Source organism: Epargyreus clarus, unplaced genomic scaffold, assembly GCF_041222505.1.
Source record: "Epargyreus clarus isolate Ecla_fem2 unplaced genomic scaffold, WU_Ecla_fem_2.2 ptg000003l, whole genome shotgun sequence".
Classification (NCBI taxonomy): domain Eukaryota; kingdom Metazoa; phylum Arthropoda; class Insecta; order Lepidoptera; family Hesperiidae; genus Epargyreus; species Epargyreus clarus.
Genome location: NW_027332211.1, coordinates 17,276,509 through 17,291,034, shown reverse-complemented (window position 1 = coordinate 17,291,034; position 14,526 = coordinate 17,276,509). Strand labels below are relative to the sequence as shown.

The window sequence follows — 14,526 nt, the reverse complement described above, 5'->3', positions numbered from 1 at the left end:
TTGCGGCTCGGTTCCACCGATCGATCGCCGATTAACATGATCTCGGATTAGTTATCGATTACGGATTAACACGTGATCAGCACGCGTATATTATAATGTCGAAAAAAATGTTGTTAGAAATAATGGTGAATCTTTAGTCTACAAATAGGTATAGGTAATTATTTTGTATCAATTACACCACGGTAAAATTAGTACCATTTACATGTAAAACATTGAGCAATTAATATAATGACATAGTAATAAATATGGAGTGTGCATATACGAGGCACTGATAGCAAAATTTATAAAACTTATCGTAGATATACATTAATTAGTTCCCAAAGGTCAAGAAATTAAAAAGATTAAGTAACTACAGTTTAAGTACTTCAAAGGCCCGGTGCCACCGTATCGGTTTCTGCTAGAGTAAACCTCACGCATTAACTTCACCGACTTTGCACGCGACGCGCGCATCCGTCTCCGCGCTCTCAATGTTTCGCGCCGCGAAATCCAATTTCCGAACGTGGATTCTCATCGCGTTTTTCTCTTTTTAAACGTGACGTTCGTTTAAAAACCATTGGCGCGAAGTGTTTGTGATGTGATTTTTTTTTATATAGTGTAAGGAAAACATATGTTTGAATTTTAGGCGCGAAGTGCCGTGTTTTTTTTTGTGTAAGCAGTGTAGTGTAAGTGGCCAATATTCATCGTTGTGTTTTATGGTTTTACGTATGAGTTTACATTATATTTGAACAGGTTGACGATAAGGCTTGTTTTCCAAGGTTGACGTCAGAACGCACCTATGTTAAGGTTTTATCTTACCGCATACTTTTTAAACGACATATTCATAGACAAAATATTTTTTCGGCGTTATTTAAATATTCATTGTTTTAACATTATACAATATTCAATAGTTTGCAAATTAAAGCACAATTTACGCAAGAAACATCTGTCATAGTATAGAAATTCGTTTATACTACTTATAAAACGTAATAAAATATTTATACTGCATACTGCATAGACAAATAATTTAAATAAATTTAAACAGTATTTAAATAGCTACTCCATTATAATTATTATAAAATCAACTCCCATTAAAGTGGCTGGCATTCACTAATTTAAATGCAACATTTATCGATTAAATCATGTTTCCGTATTTAAATTTTTGGTGAAGCAAATGAATTAAAAACAAAACAGCTCATTAAAAAAACGAGAGAAACTATCAACTTCGAGGTGGGCAAGTTTCACTGCTTAAAATTAAAACTTAATGAATTACTAAACTAGGTAATTATGAAAATACAAAACTAAAATCCCGGTAGGCAGCTAGGTTTCACTTTATTCGTAAAAGTAAGAGTGTTGCCACCTGCAATTACTGAACGGAAGGCGTTCCGGAGGCGGGGTAGTTTGCCACGATGTAACAGGTGGAGTATCCGATTAGAGCATAGACAACACGAACTTCTAGAACACTCAATTTAAAATGAAATAAAATTAAAATAAAATACAATTAGACCACAAAGGCTGGAGTACATAAAGTTATATGTTTCCGAACATGAGAAAAAAGGCATGGTAGTGTTATTACCAAGTTTTTAATAATGTTGAGTATGTGTATCTAATCAACCCCAAATAAGAATCAAACGCACTTACATCCTTAACCCTTAACAGAGCCTCCAAACTCGAAAACGGTAGCGCTTACTTAATACTATCTATTGATATTGTGGCAATGTCGCACAAAGTTGAAGCACAAAGCGGTCTTTAAACTTAAATACTAACAAATAATGCTAAATTTTAGTAAATTCATATAGTGTAAACAATAGACTATAATGACCTACACGTCAAATACATCTGTATTTATCTGAGTTACGGCATAGTTGAACTTTAGCCGATAACCTCATCAAGATATATCTTGTCTTTAGCGGTGTCTCTACATAATTATGTACATAATATAATTAAATTATTTTCATGATCAACATGAGAATATTTAACATTAACATGTTATATTCTAAATTTAAGTATTGTTGTTAAGTGTAACTGGTTTAATAGTGTTTCCAAATATCTATCCTTTAATTAAATTAATATTTTAATGTTAATTAATTTTAATTTTTACTGAAATTTATTTAATTTAATTTTCATTTAATTAAATATTTATGTCCAAATTACTTAATTTCCTGCCTTAAAAAAATGAACTTAGTGAAAACACTACCGTGCTCCTTAATTATATATAGGTATTATGCATCTCTATCGTTCTCAAATTTAATTTATTATCGGATCCTCCGATGCGTATAGTTTAAGAAATAGTTTTTAATATATAAGAGTAGCAGACGAGCATGCAGTCCGCCTGATGGTAAGTGGCTACTGCCGCCCATGGACATCTGTAATCAACCCCAGATAGGATTAGATATACCTTTTTTTTTTTTTTTTTTTTTCTCGAGGGGGAAACCTTCAAAAGGTACCCGACGACGTGGGAGCGACGCCGGGTTATGTGGGATTTTTACCGCACTAAAACCCCCCCGGTGGCCGTCCTCAACGCTTGTTGGAGAACTCCGGGATCTCCAACGGAACACAACCGGAGCCCTCCAAGCGCGATGCCCAACGGGCTCTACCCTGGGGGAGCAGTTTTCGCTCCTCCCACACCATGTATGTTTACGACGGTATGCGACCACACATACCGCCGTCCTTCCCGGGGTCACTTGCTGGACGGTTCGAGCTCCCACTCTTGCCGTCCGCAACCCCGGAAGCCCCCTTTTAGTCGCCTCCTACGACAGGCAGGGGATACCGTAGCCCTATTCTAGTCCCAGAACTACAGGGACAAGGATTAGATATACCTACCACACCCTTCAAACCGGAACACAGTAGCGCCTAATACTGCAGTTATTAGATAGAAACAGGTGTGGCGGTGTTGCCGCCGGAGTCGAACCACAAAGGGTTCTACCACCTTCAAAAAATATTGTTGTTTATACACCACAATGCACCTAAATTTAGTCATATTTCATAAAACTGCAATGTTATCTTGTCATACACCTGGCGTCATTATGTACGGTAAACAACCTTCACCTTTAAAGATGACAAAAGAAAATAAAAGCCATACGAGTTAATAATACGGTTGATTTTCCCGCCACACTACAATTTAGTGTATATTTTTATTTTCTAGGCAATATTGCCATAATATACTGCAAAATATTTAAAGGTTCGACTCCGCAGGCACCATTGCTACACCTATTTCTGCTTTAACAGCAGCAGTTAGCGCTGAGTTCTGTTTGAAGGGTGGGTAAGAAACACTTTTGACGGGGCTTTTTTAACTTAGTCCTGAGGGATAGCATTACCTAATTATTATTGGGGAAGTAATAAGATCCGTTCCCGAGAAAACATTGACATATCGGATACAAAAATGTGTTCAATTAATTATCTACTCATAATATAGAAATGTATTAAAATTGCAAGTTAAACTTAGTTAAATAATAATCTTAGTTAGATTTTATTTATATCTATTTTATTTTTAAAATTAAGTTTGTAATAAATATTGCTCGGAGTTATTTAATACTTTTAAAATGGGAAATCTCTCTAATGCCATTTATTATAATTCACTTGACATTAACAATTATGTGCAATAACAATAAATGTTGTATGTTAACTGTATTATTATAATAACTAAATAGAAAATATTGAAGTTTTCAATCACAGTGTCACATTGTAATTCGGAAGTCCTTGATACGCGACTCAGAATGTTAAAAATACAGAATCCGCATCCATTGTTTCGACGCTATTTGCTTATAAATGAACATTAAGAAGAAAACCTTTAAACACTATTTATGTTATACAAATATTAAACAGACAATACATAATCTAGACACGAGAGGACAAGGCAACAAGGAGGTTTTAATAAATACGTGTCAGTAATACTTGTGCGTTTTATATTTTATATTTTTTATATTTTTGATATACGTAGTTTAAGTGTTTTTACCAAAAGTAGTATTTAGAAGTAGGTAGAACCGATTGTGGTTTGAACCGGTTGGCACCATCGCACCTATTTTTGCCTAATAACAGCATTGTAATTGTCTGGTTTGAAGGGTGTGGTAAGGGAGACAGACTTTTCCGAGGCGTTCCAGCTTAGTCCTCAGGGGTAGCGGCGCATCTGTGGCCGACATCAGGAAGGAAGATCTAATTCTATCTGGGGTTGATTACAGATGTCCATGGGCAGCAGTGTCAGGTGGACTGCATGCTCGTCTGCTACTCCTACATTATAAAAAAAAACTGTATGTATTGTTCTATTGTAATGCTATACAACTTAGCGGTCATAGATAAACCATTACACAGAAGCGGCGGTGGAACACCCACTCGACGCACATCACATCAATTTGATATCAAAAGGCGAGGTTTGCCGCGTAAAAGCGCATACCACACATTCGCATTATGACAATGATCACATAATTGCATTTCTCGTGCACTCAGCCCGTCCCACATACCCGCACGATATAAAACAAAAAGCCCATTAGCACCGGTTACGCTCGCTGACGTAACGCACGTTTCGGCCGGTTTCCTTGTAATTATAATTATTGTGCCGCCATTTTTAGCAACCCGCTCCTTCAGGACCCTTATCAGCGTAAGGTGAATTTAAAACAGCCGGGTCTTGTAGGTTCTTAACCCCGTGCGAACCAGATGTAGATGGATGGCGGGTACCAATCTACACTAATATTATAAAGAGGAAAACTTTGTTTTTTTGGTTGTAATGAATAGGCTCAAAAACTACTGGACCGATTTTAAAAATTCTTTCACCATATGAAAGCTACATTATCTATGAGCAACATAGACTATATTTTATAAGAAATATATTTGTTAAATAGATTTTTAAGCGGTACAAACTTGCCGGGTCAGCTAGTAAATTATAATGTGAGAGACTTAGTTTTACTTAGTAAATTTCTCATCCGCTTTTATCCGAACGGGCTAATCTAAAAACCAGCTGAATCATACATATACTTATTTTAATTTGAAATATCTATGGTACAAGCATGTAGAATTTTCATAATATCGAACGTGATATTTTATCGTTGGATATCGATACTATGTTTTTTCCTGTTGCTCTAGAATTTATGGTTCTTCAATTATAGTTCAATTTATTTATCGCGTTTTATTTCCGTATGGCATTCCCTGTGTCGTGGGTGCCATGGACACACACATAGACAAATACACGAACACCCAGACCCAGAAACAGAAATCTAAATTCATCATTTACATATCTGTCTGGCCGGGGATCGAACCCGGGACCCTTTGCGCGTCAGACCGGTATGGTGACCGCTCCGTGACGTGGGTCGTCACTATATAGGTCTACAGCTTTATTTGAAAATAAAATTGCATTCAAGGATCTTAATCGATTTGAAGAACATCGAATTCATAAATTGGATATAATGCGTAAACGTTTATTTGCTGTTCATATATTACGAGTATTTTGTTGTGATTAAATAATGATTAGCTGAATTACAGTGTACAGAATACAACGTAGTAACATCCTTTATTACAAGTATTTGGCACGGAAATTATGTATCATGTTAGAGAATGTTTACAACAAAGGATGTATCATATTTAGCTGGTTGTTATGGAATAATAAAGGGTTATTGCTTGTCTATCAATAAATTCCACTAACGATGGGTTGATTATAAACGGTGTGTCGAAAATAACTTTAATTGTACGATTAGCCCCTGATTGATAGACAAATAAATTAAAAACATGTATGGTACTTAGGAAAAACGGGTTGTTTCGCAATCATTAATACTGTTGTAAGCATTTGTATTTGTGTACTTACCTATAGGAATTCGGAAGGTATCGAACGGATAGAGCACTGAAAATATTTGAATCTTGACTTATAAAAAGTCTTATAAGGATGCAAGTAGAAAAAAAACAGTTATGTTTGGTTTGGTCCAGTAAATAACTGTGTAGAGCCTGTCTGTCCTGATATTTAGGCTATCGTCGTCAACCTATTATTATTATATTATTGTCCCACTGCTGAGCATGGTCTCCTCTCAGAGTGAGAGGGGTGTAGGCCATAATCTACCTGCAGCTGCGAAATAGTAGACTCCATCTGTAAGAACCTTTTCTTAAGAAATCTCAGGCGTGTAAGTTTCATGGTATTTTTCTTCACTGTTAAGAAAGTGTCAAATAATTTATACGACCACCTACGGGGCGCCCGCTCCCGCGGGAGCTCCCAGGGTTGGCAACTCCTGACCACCAAGGGGCCGACCGTCCGCTCGGTAACGACGCGACAAGTACCGAACCACCCACTTAACAGTGGGGTTGGTCTATTTTTGATACTTGTTCATTATATTATAATGTTTTAAATAACATTATATTATTATGAATGATATAAATCCATCCATATTATTATGAATATTATAAATCCAGGGGGCATTTGACCACCTAAGAATCTGCCCGGGCAAAGAGGGTATCCTCGAGACCCGAATTTCCTGCCCACCGCCCTTATGGGCGCACATACATTGCCGCAATATATGTGAGCCCGGGGAGTAAGACGTCCCAGTGATAGATAGAATTAATTTATAACATACGCATCACTTTTGAAAAATCAGAAGCGCGCAAGGGATTCGAACCTTCGGCCTCCTGATTGAAAGGTCGCGTTTCTACCACTAGGCTGTCTCTACTACGTGTACGCTGAACAGAAATTATTTTACTCGATATTCCCCGGCTGTTATCGGCTACCTATCTAATGGTTACTTACTGTTATCTTAAACACTGTTTGTATTGTGATTCTAGTTATTTCACGACTAACAACCTTGTTCATATTTAAATAGACACCTGATAAAAATTCCAAATTAAATAATTCTTGTCTGTCGCTGACTAACCTTGAATTACAATTTCTGTTATCTTATTTTAACTCACAAATTGTTCATTTTCTTATTCTTACCAATGTTGCTTTTGACGTAACCAGTTAAACAGTTGTTTTTTGTATTTGTACAAATGACACGACTGGTTTGTATTTTTCCGCGGAATTAAATGAGTGAGGCATATATAAGTATAGATATCTCACCGCCTTGTAATTGAAGGAAGCCATTAAATGGCTTAAACGGCTGACAATTCTGTCAGACATTTAATAGCTGTCATGGTGTAATTTATACGGGACAATGCCGACATGCGCAGTTAAGACACGAAATCGAAGAAAAAGTGCGAAGAAATATCGTTCCATTCTTAACGATCAAAAAACTACATTTTTTTAATATTTTTCAAACATGAAAATAATTGACATTGACAATTGTCAAAAGGTTACATTTTCTTGTTAGGAGCGAGTAATCTTTACTAATCTATGGTTAAACAGTTGTTTTTTTGTATTTGTTCAAATTACACGACTGGTTTGTATTTTCCACTGAATTAAATGAGTGACTTTTCATTTTTCAAAATTCAAAATCGAATACATATTTCATTATTTCCACTGCAACAGATAATTAATATCTTGTAGCAACAGATTCTCAATAAACTCTTACGTATTAACCAACCGTTACACACTTTTTATATATTCTCTCGTGACGTCACTGTAAGCATAAGATCACCCCAGCAACAGCTATATGTTATCTTAACAACTTTAAAACAAATATAAGTTATCCAGCATATTATGTTTTACGTGATTTTGCGATCTTCGACTTTGCGACTTCATACCTTTGAGAATAGTATAGAGTTCTTAACTTTTCAGGTTTCCTCATAATAATCTCCTTCATCATTAATTAATTAATTAAAAAAAAAAAAATTAATTAAAAGAAATAATCATAATAAAAAAATATATTTGATTTTCTAGTTCTAGAAACTATAATGCTTAATTTCCTTATTAGTAGTTATAGTAATAGTTATAGTTATCTATAACTCTACAACTTAAGAGAAGCTAAAATGAAGCGAATTAATATTTCATAGAAATAAATCTTAACCAAACACTTTTAACTAACTAGTCAACACTATGATTATGAATACAATCTCGCAATTTTTTTACAACAAGTATAAACTGATGCTTAAAACAGATATGGGATTAATAAAAACATACACATCCGTTATTAAAATCCAACCAACAGGTAGGTACATTCCAAAGATCAAGTGTAAACGTGATCTTTAATTACAATACTTTTTGTTCGTATTTTTCCTCCGCCATTTTAATGTGACTGAATTTGAAATAACAAGTTTAATTCGACCCTGCGCAAATACGGTCTATGAATGTTAAATAATAATAATCAGTTCTTACATATCTGGTATATTAAAATTTGCAGAAAAGACAAAAAGTGGTAGAACCCTTTGTAGTTCGACTCCGGCGGCACCACCGCCATACTTATTTCTGCTTAATAACAACAGTGTTAAGGGCTGCTGTGTTCTGGTATGAAGGATCGGCTATTATAAGAAAGACATATATTTCCAAGGCATTCCAGCTTAGTCCCTGTCTAACAGGCATAAAGAAAGTTTCTTAAAGAGGTACATGTCATGAAAATAACATTTTGGTTCTAATTCACAGGCATGAGACAATGCAGATCGAATTACATATTCAGACAAGCTATCTGCTATTAACTTTGGAAATCGGATTTGAAAGACCATGGACAAAACATATAGTTGGTCCATCAGCATGGGTCCATCGTGACCACGTTAAACACGCTTGTTTTGTACACTATGATATGTTAACAGTATCATCTTAACCGTTATACGTTATATGTTATTAAGTTAATGTTGTTTCCTACGATGTACGTATTCCTCTTTACCCTATTATTTTAGTATTATATTTAAATTACTAGCTAAGGAGGTTGAACCCTTGGCGGTTTGACTCCAAAGGTACCACCGCCTCACGTATTTCGGACTAATAATGGCAGTGTTGTTGTCTTCTGCTTTAGGGTTCGTACACAAAACTGCGAGCTCCCTCGACACATCGCAAGAACTTGCGAATTGATTCGCATCGCACAGTGGTTGTTGTTGTTGGTCACCCTGAGAGACGTTACGCCGCACGATATCGCATCGCAGCAATTCGCATCGCAATTTTCTGCGTTGCGAATTCGCATCGCGTCGCATCGCAGTTTTGTGTTTGAGCCCATAAAGGGTGTGGTAAGGGAGACATACTTTTCCGATGCATTCTAGGGCCAGGTGCAGCTGCCACGATGCACTGTTGCCGACCGCAGGAAGGAATCTAATCTTATCTGGGGTTGATTACAGATGGCCATGAGCGGCAGTAGTCACTTATCATCGGAGATGTGCATCTGCTAAAATGGACAAATTCCAAAAATTGTGTCTCTACTCCTCTACTGCTTACAACCGCTCTTATATTTTTCAAAAAAACGTTTTTTATGTTGCCAATGTTGTTTTTTGGATGTCTCCAATTTACCGATTGATTTTATGTTATCGATGATCGCTCGTGCTTTTGAAAATACTTCGTAGTGAATAGTGATTAAACGAGTAAGTTTTTTGTCATCGAATATTCCGTGATCAAAGTTTTTATAGCGGCACGTCTCTAAACTTCTGACAGGATCATTTATTGTGTTTGTCGGTTTCATATGTAATTATGTCGTAAATAAATACCAACATTTCGCGTTGGAATTACGCAATCAACTACACACATCTAGATTAAAAAATAAGACAATTACACGTTGTTTGTTATTAACTATTTGTGTAATTGTTAGATTTTTACATCATACCAGAGTGCAATACCTAAGTCACCTAAGGTACAACATAATTTTTTCATTTTTTTTTCTGACCCATTACTGGTCTCTGGTCTAAGAATTTATAATAATTTAAGTCATAGGTCGCATTGGCTAAGTGCCGGTAAACTCAAATAATCAATTTCAGAATAATATGAAACATTCGCTCTTATGAAACATTCGCTTTTATGAACATTATTTCAAAAGTTTTCATTTACCATACATGCTGTAGTTTATTCTAACATTCGTATGTAATTGCACTGCATTGTATTAAATTCATGCGTTAATTTTGAAAAGACTAACGTCAATACATATTATTACACTATGATCTCTAATAATGACGATCCACGTGGCAGAGCGGTCACCATACCGGTACAGGATTCCGGGTTCGATTCCCATCCAAACAGACATCTAAATTACGAGTTTAGATTTCTATTCTGGGTCTGGGTGTTTGTGTATTCGTCTGTGTGTATAATGACAACCACGACACAGTAATCTATTGTAGGGCTGCGGGTGCAGAAAGGGACTTTAAAAATAATAGCATAAAATTGGGACATATCAATCTCTTCCAGCTTTCTATTAGCAGTAGAAACCCCAAATCTCACTCCATTTCTCGAGTCAACATAACAGTGACATGCAACTCGCTATTAATTGCCACTTTCCCAGATCTCACAATGCACTTGTGTAATATTCTCAATTTCTCGCAAAAAATCTACCATTGTCTTATTATGAAGTTTCTCGTTGACAAGAAAGACTTCTCGAAGAACTGGGATCCATAGATAAGATATGTTAATTTGTTTTAAAATCTGTGTTTACTATCTAGTCTATGCTTGATGAAACTATAATTTGCTGGAGGACTGATACCATTGTAGATATCTATAAAAAGTCTATGAAAATAAAATGATTATATGGCCAAAGTCTATGTTGCGTTTAAAAAGAAAAAAATAATCTGTCAACTGTCCAAAATAAACCTCGCAAGCAAAATATACCCGGACGAAATTTATTAAACAATTCTTAAAAATTTCAAGATTTTTAAAAACTTAAAAATTACAAGTTTACTTTTATACCCACAACAAAATGAATATTTTATTTCATACATTGTATCTTAAATACATATATTTAACTTTTTTATACGTAAAGATTACTTACATGTGCGCCTAGATTATAAAGAAATATTTAATATATTTTTTCTCCATTTATAGAGGTTATGGTCTTGTGATTTCCTTATATATTTAATTAAAGGAGATGAGATCAGGAGGTGAATTAATTACAATTAATCATATAAATAGGTACTTTGCTGTTATTTCTCGAAGTTTCTTCATTTTATTAAGTATGTGGTAAAAACAAATCTACATAAGAAGTACAATTTAAGTAGGTACCTACAAGAAGCAATGCTATTTGAGATTAATTATAATTAACATTTACATTAGCTTAGAACCATCAAGCTCGATAAAATAAAGTTAACATGTATAATTGGTACCTGATCCTGTTACATATTTTTAATTAACTATTAAATAATCACTGAAATTTATATACAAAATCTGTTTAGGACTTCTTTAAAAATAATAACGGATTTAAATATTATTATTTATTATAATTTGATGGTGCACGATAATGTATTAGGTCTGTCGATTTTCCTAGTGTTCCTCTGGTTTGGAAAATACACTTATGTAATAAATTAAATACCGAACATAAATCAAATAAAAAGAAAACTTAATTAAACTGAGGGTAAGTCTTGTTGTATGTTTGTCACATATTTTACAAATATTTCCAATAGCAAGGGCTGGTGAAGGGCTTCCCATGGCCCGGTGGCAGTTGAAGTATGGAACAGCGGGGACAATTTTCGTGTGATATTCATATAGTGGGAGGGAACAAACAATATTTCACCACCAATTTGCGACTTCCGTCATATTGGATTTGCAAAATTTCAGCTCAATCGATCGGGGTTAATTGGTCTAAATTCAATTAATAGATGCGACTCATTTACATACAAACTAAAGCAAGTTAAACGAAAACTTCTAAAACAGATTTACGTTCTACGTTTACGTTTCTAAAGGTGGTGAACCACCCCTTGTGGTTCGACTCCGGCGGCACCAGCGCCACACCTATTTCTGCCTAATAACATCAGTGTTAAGCGCTGCTGTGCTCCGTTTTGAAGGGTAAGGGTTGTGGTAAGGGAGACATACTTTTCCGAGGCATTCCAGCTTAGTCCTCAGGGGTAGCAGCGCATCTGTGGCCGACCTCAGGTAGGTATATCTAATCCTATCTGGGGTTGATTACAGATGTCCATGGACGGCAGTAGCCACTTACCATCAGGTGGACTGCATGCTCGTCTGCTACTCCTATATTATAAAAAAATATAAAAAAATTACGTCAACGACTAAAGTGTTGGAACTAAAAAAAACGGACCTTGTCGATACATCATCGTATTTAATGTGACTTACGTATCGTATTGCATGAGATCATCAGAAATCATTGTACTCACCAATAAAAAACATTATCCTTATATTTTGTAGCCAGTTTTTGCCTATTCGAATAAGCAATCACCTTTGAGGTAAATTGCCGTAAAACATAAGCTTAAAAGATAAAACACTGAACATAATTATCTAGATATTATCTTTATTCATAAAACCAAGTGTGGATAAGTTATAAATAATGTACGGCCGTCGTCACGCATGTCGTAATAAACATCTGTATGTCTACTATCATCATCAACCCATTACTGTCCCACTGCTGGGCACGGGTCTCCTCTCAGAATGAGAAGGATTAGGCCGTAGTCCACCGCGCTTGTCCAGTGCGAATTGACAAATTTCACATACCTTTGAATTTTTTAATTAAGATTTCTTCAGGTTTCTTCACGAAGTTTTCCTTCACCGTTTAAGCAAGTATTCATTTCTAATACGGACATAACTTTGAAAAATCAGAGGTGCGTGCCTGGGATTTGAACCTCGAAACCCTCGATCGAGACGTTGCGTTTCTTAGCCTAGCCATAGCCTAGAGGCTATCACTGCTGCATGTCTACTGTATTAATGTAAAACTGTCCTTGCATCCCCCATTCCCAAATTTGACATTGACGGGTAAAGGCAATGGGTTTTTTATCGCTGTGTTATATCGTTTTTTAACTAAAATAAGGTTAACGCAGAATTGACCCTGTTAAACTGCGCACGACATGCTAAAAGATTTCGTTTAATACACACACCATGCGTTAGATCTGAACTTGGCCTGACGTAATGCCGTGCGTATTCATTTTTCAAAATATAATTTTATTAGCGACGGTTACGTATAAATACTTATGATAGAAGGTTTGTAGATACCTACACCAAAAAGTTCATTTCCCATCATTCGTTAAGTGTCTTGTCAGTTACAACACCAGTTAGATAATGTTTGCTCACGCACTTAAACTCGATGGTTATGTATCACTTAGCTTAGTGTCATCGTGAGTGAAATGTAGGACACACGAGTAATATGTACTTTATTACAGGAAACTGCGATACTAAAACAAGCAAGAATTCTAAATTATTATTTACAATTCTTATGTGTATTAGAAATTTATTATCACTTGCCAAAACGGTGAAGGAAAACTGAGGAAACCTGCATACCTGAGAGATTTATAAAAAAAAATTCAAAAGGTATGTTAAGTCTGCCATTATGCACTTGACAAGCGCGGTGGACTACGGGCTAATCCTTCTCATTGTGAGAGGAGACCCGTGCCTAGCAGTGGGACAGTAATGGGTCGATGAAGATGATGATGATGATTTACAATTACGGCGCAACTTTTGGAATTTGAATGACTTGGAGATAGAACCTTATTGGGGTAGCAAATTTCTTTTTAGAAGGTAGTAGAACCCTTTGTGGTTCGACTCCGGCGGCACCACCGCCACACCTATTTCTACCTAATAACAGCAGTGTTAGGCGCTGCTGTGTTCCGGTTGTAAGGGAGATAGACTTTTCCGAGGCGTTTCAGCTTAGTCCTCAGGGGTAGCGGCGCATCTGGGGTTGATTACAGATGTCCATGGGCGGCAGTAGCCACTTACCATCAGGTGGACTGCATGCTCGTCTGCTACTCTTATATTATAAAAAAAAATAAGTAACAAACGAGCATGCAGTCCACCTGATGTTAAGTGGAACAGAGGTTCTACCTGGGGTCAATTACAGGTGCGTTGCTGCTCCATTGGGCTAGGCTGGTCGCCTCATATTTAAGCCAATTGGTATACGGTAATGCATGAACTGCTTCACGCTAGAAATAGGTGTGGCAGTGATACCCATTCTTACTGGTTCTACTACCAGTTACAAATGCTTATTTGTACTTCCAAACAACTCAGCAATGTGCCACTTTGTGTGTACCATGCCATATAATGGGTATCATTTTTTTATTTGGTATGGTACGACCTCTATCTAAATAAAGTAATTTAATTATACCCCACAGCTTTAAAAATAATTAAAATGGCGGCGAGTAATTTATGCCACCGTCCACACAAAATTGTACCCTTTAATCCCATCCTCAACTTACCAAAACCACGAACCATAATTGAAGTCGACAGACATATCATCTAGTTGACACTTGCTAATAGCTACTGATCCGTAATTGAATAATTTAGAAACAAGACGTAATGACACTACATGATTGATAAGTACATACTTATGTCACAAACATGTCTCCGGTGATATGAAAGTGAAGTCGCGTTAGGCCCTAACATGGCACCAGCTCGAGTTCTAGTGCAACCGGAAAGTAAACACGGAAATTACCGCAATCGCAAAAACTCCTACGGATGTCCATTTGAATCAAATCAAAGAAAATCAACTGTTAACCGGACATTAGGAAAACTGTCATCGACTTACCGATTAGTATGGTAATAATCTGTTTCGTTTATGTCAATCAATCCGAGATGGTGTCAGT

At 36.1% G+C, this 14,526-nt stretch overlaps 1 protein-coding gene across 7 annotated transcripts in view; it reads left to right on the top strand.

The window, feature by feature from the left end:
• The window catches only part of M7BP (Myosin-7a binding protein), a 104,739-nt gene that overhangs the window by 59,627 nt on the left and 30,586 nt on the right, over positions 1–14,526 (top strand). For 3 of the 7 annotated variants that reach the window (XM_073091615.1, XM_073091634.1, XM_073091621.1), the window contains exon 1: positions 413–662. The exons of 3 other annotated variants lie outside the window; for them this stretch is intronic. The gene's annotated coding sequence lies outside the window, so the exon portion shown is untranslated. Of the gene's footprint in view, positions 1–412; positions 703–14,526 lie in introns of those variants that run through there. One more of the 7 variants, XM_073091626.1, reaches the window with a different exon arrangement.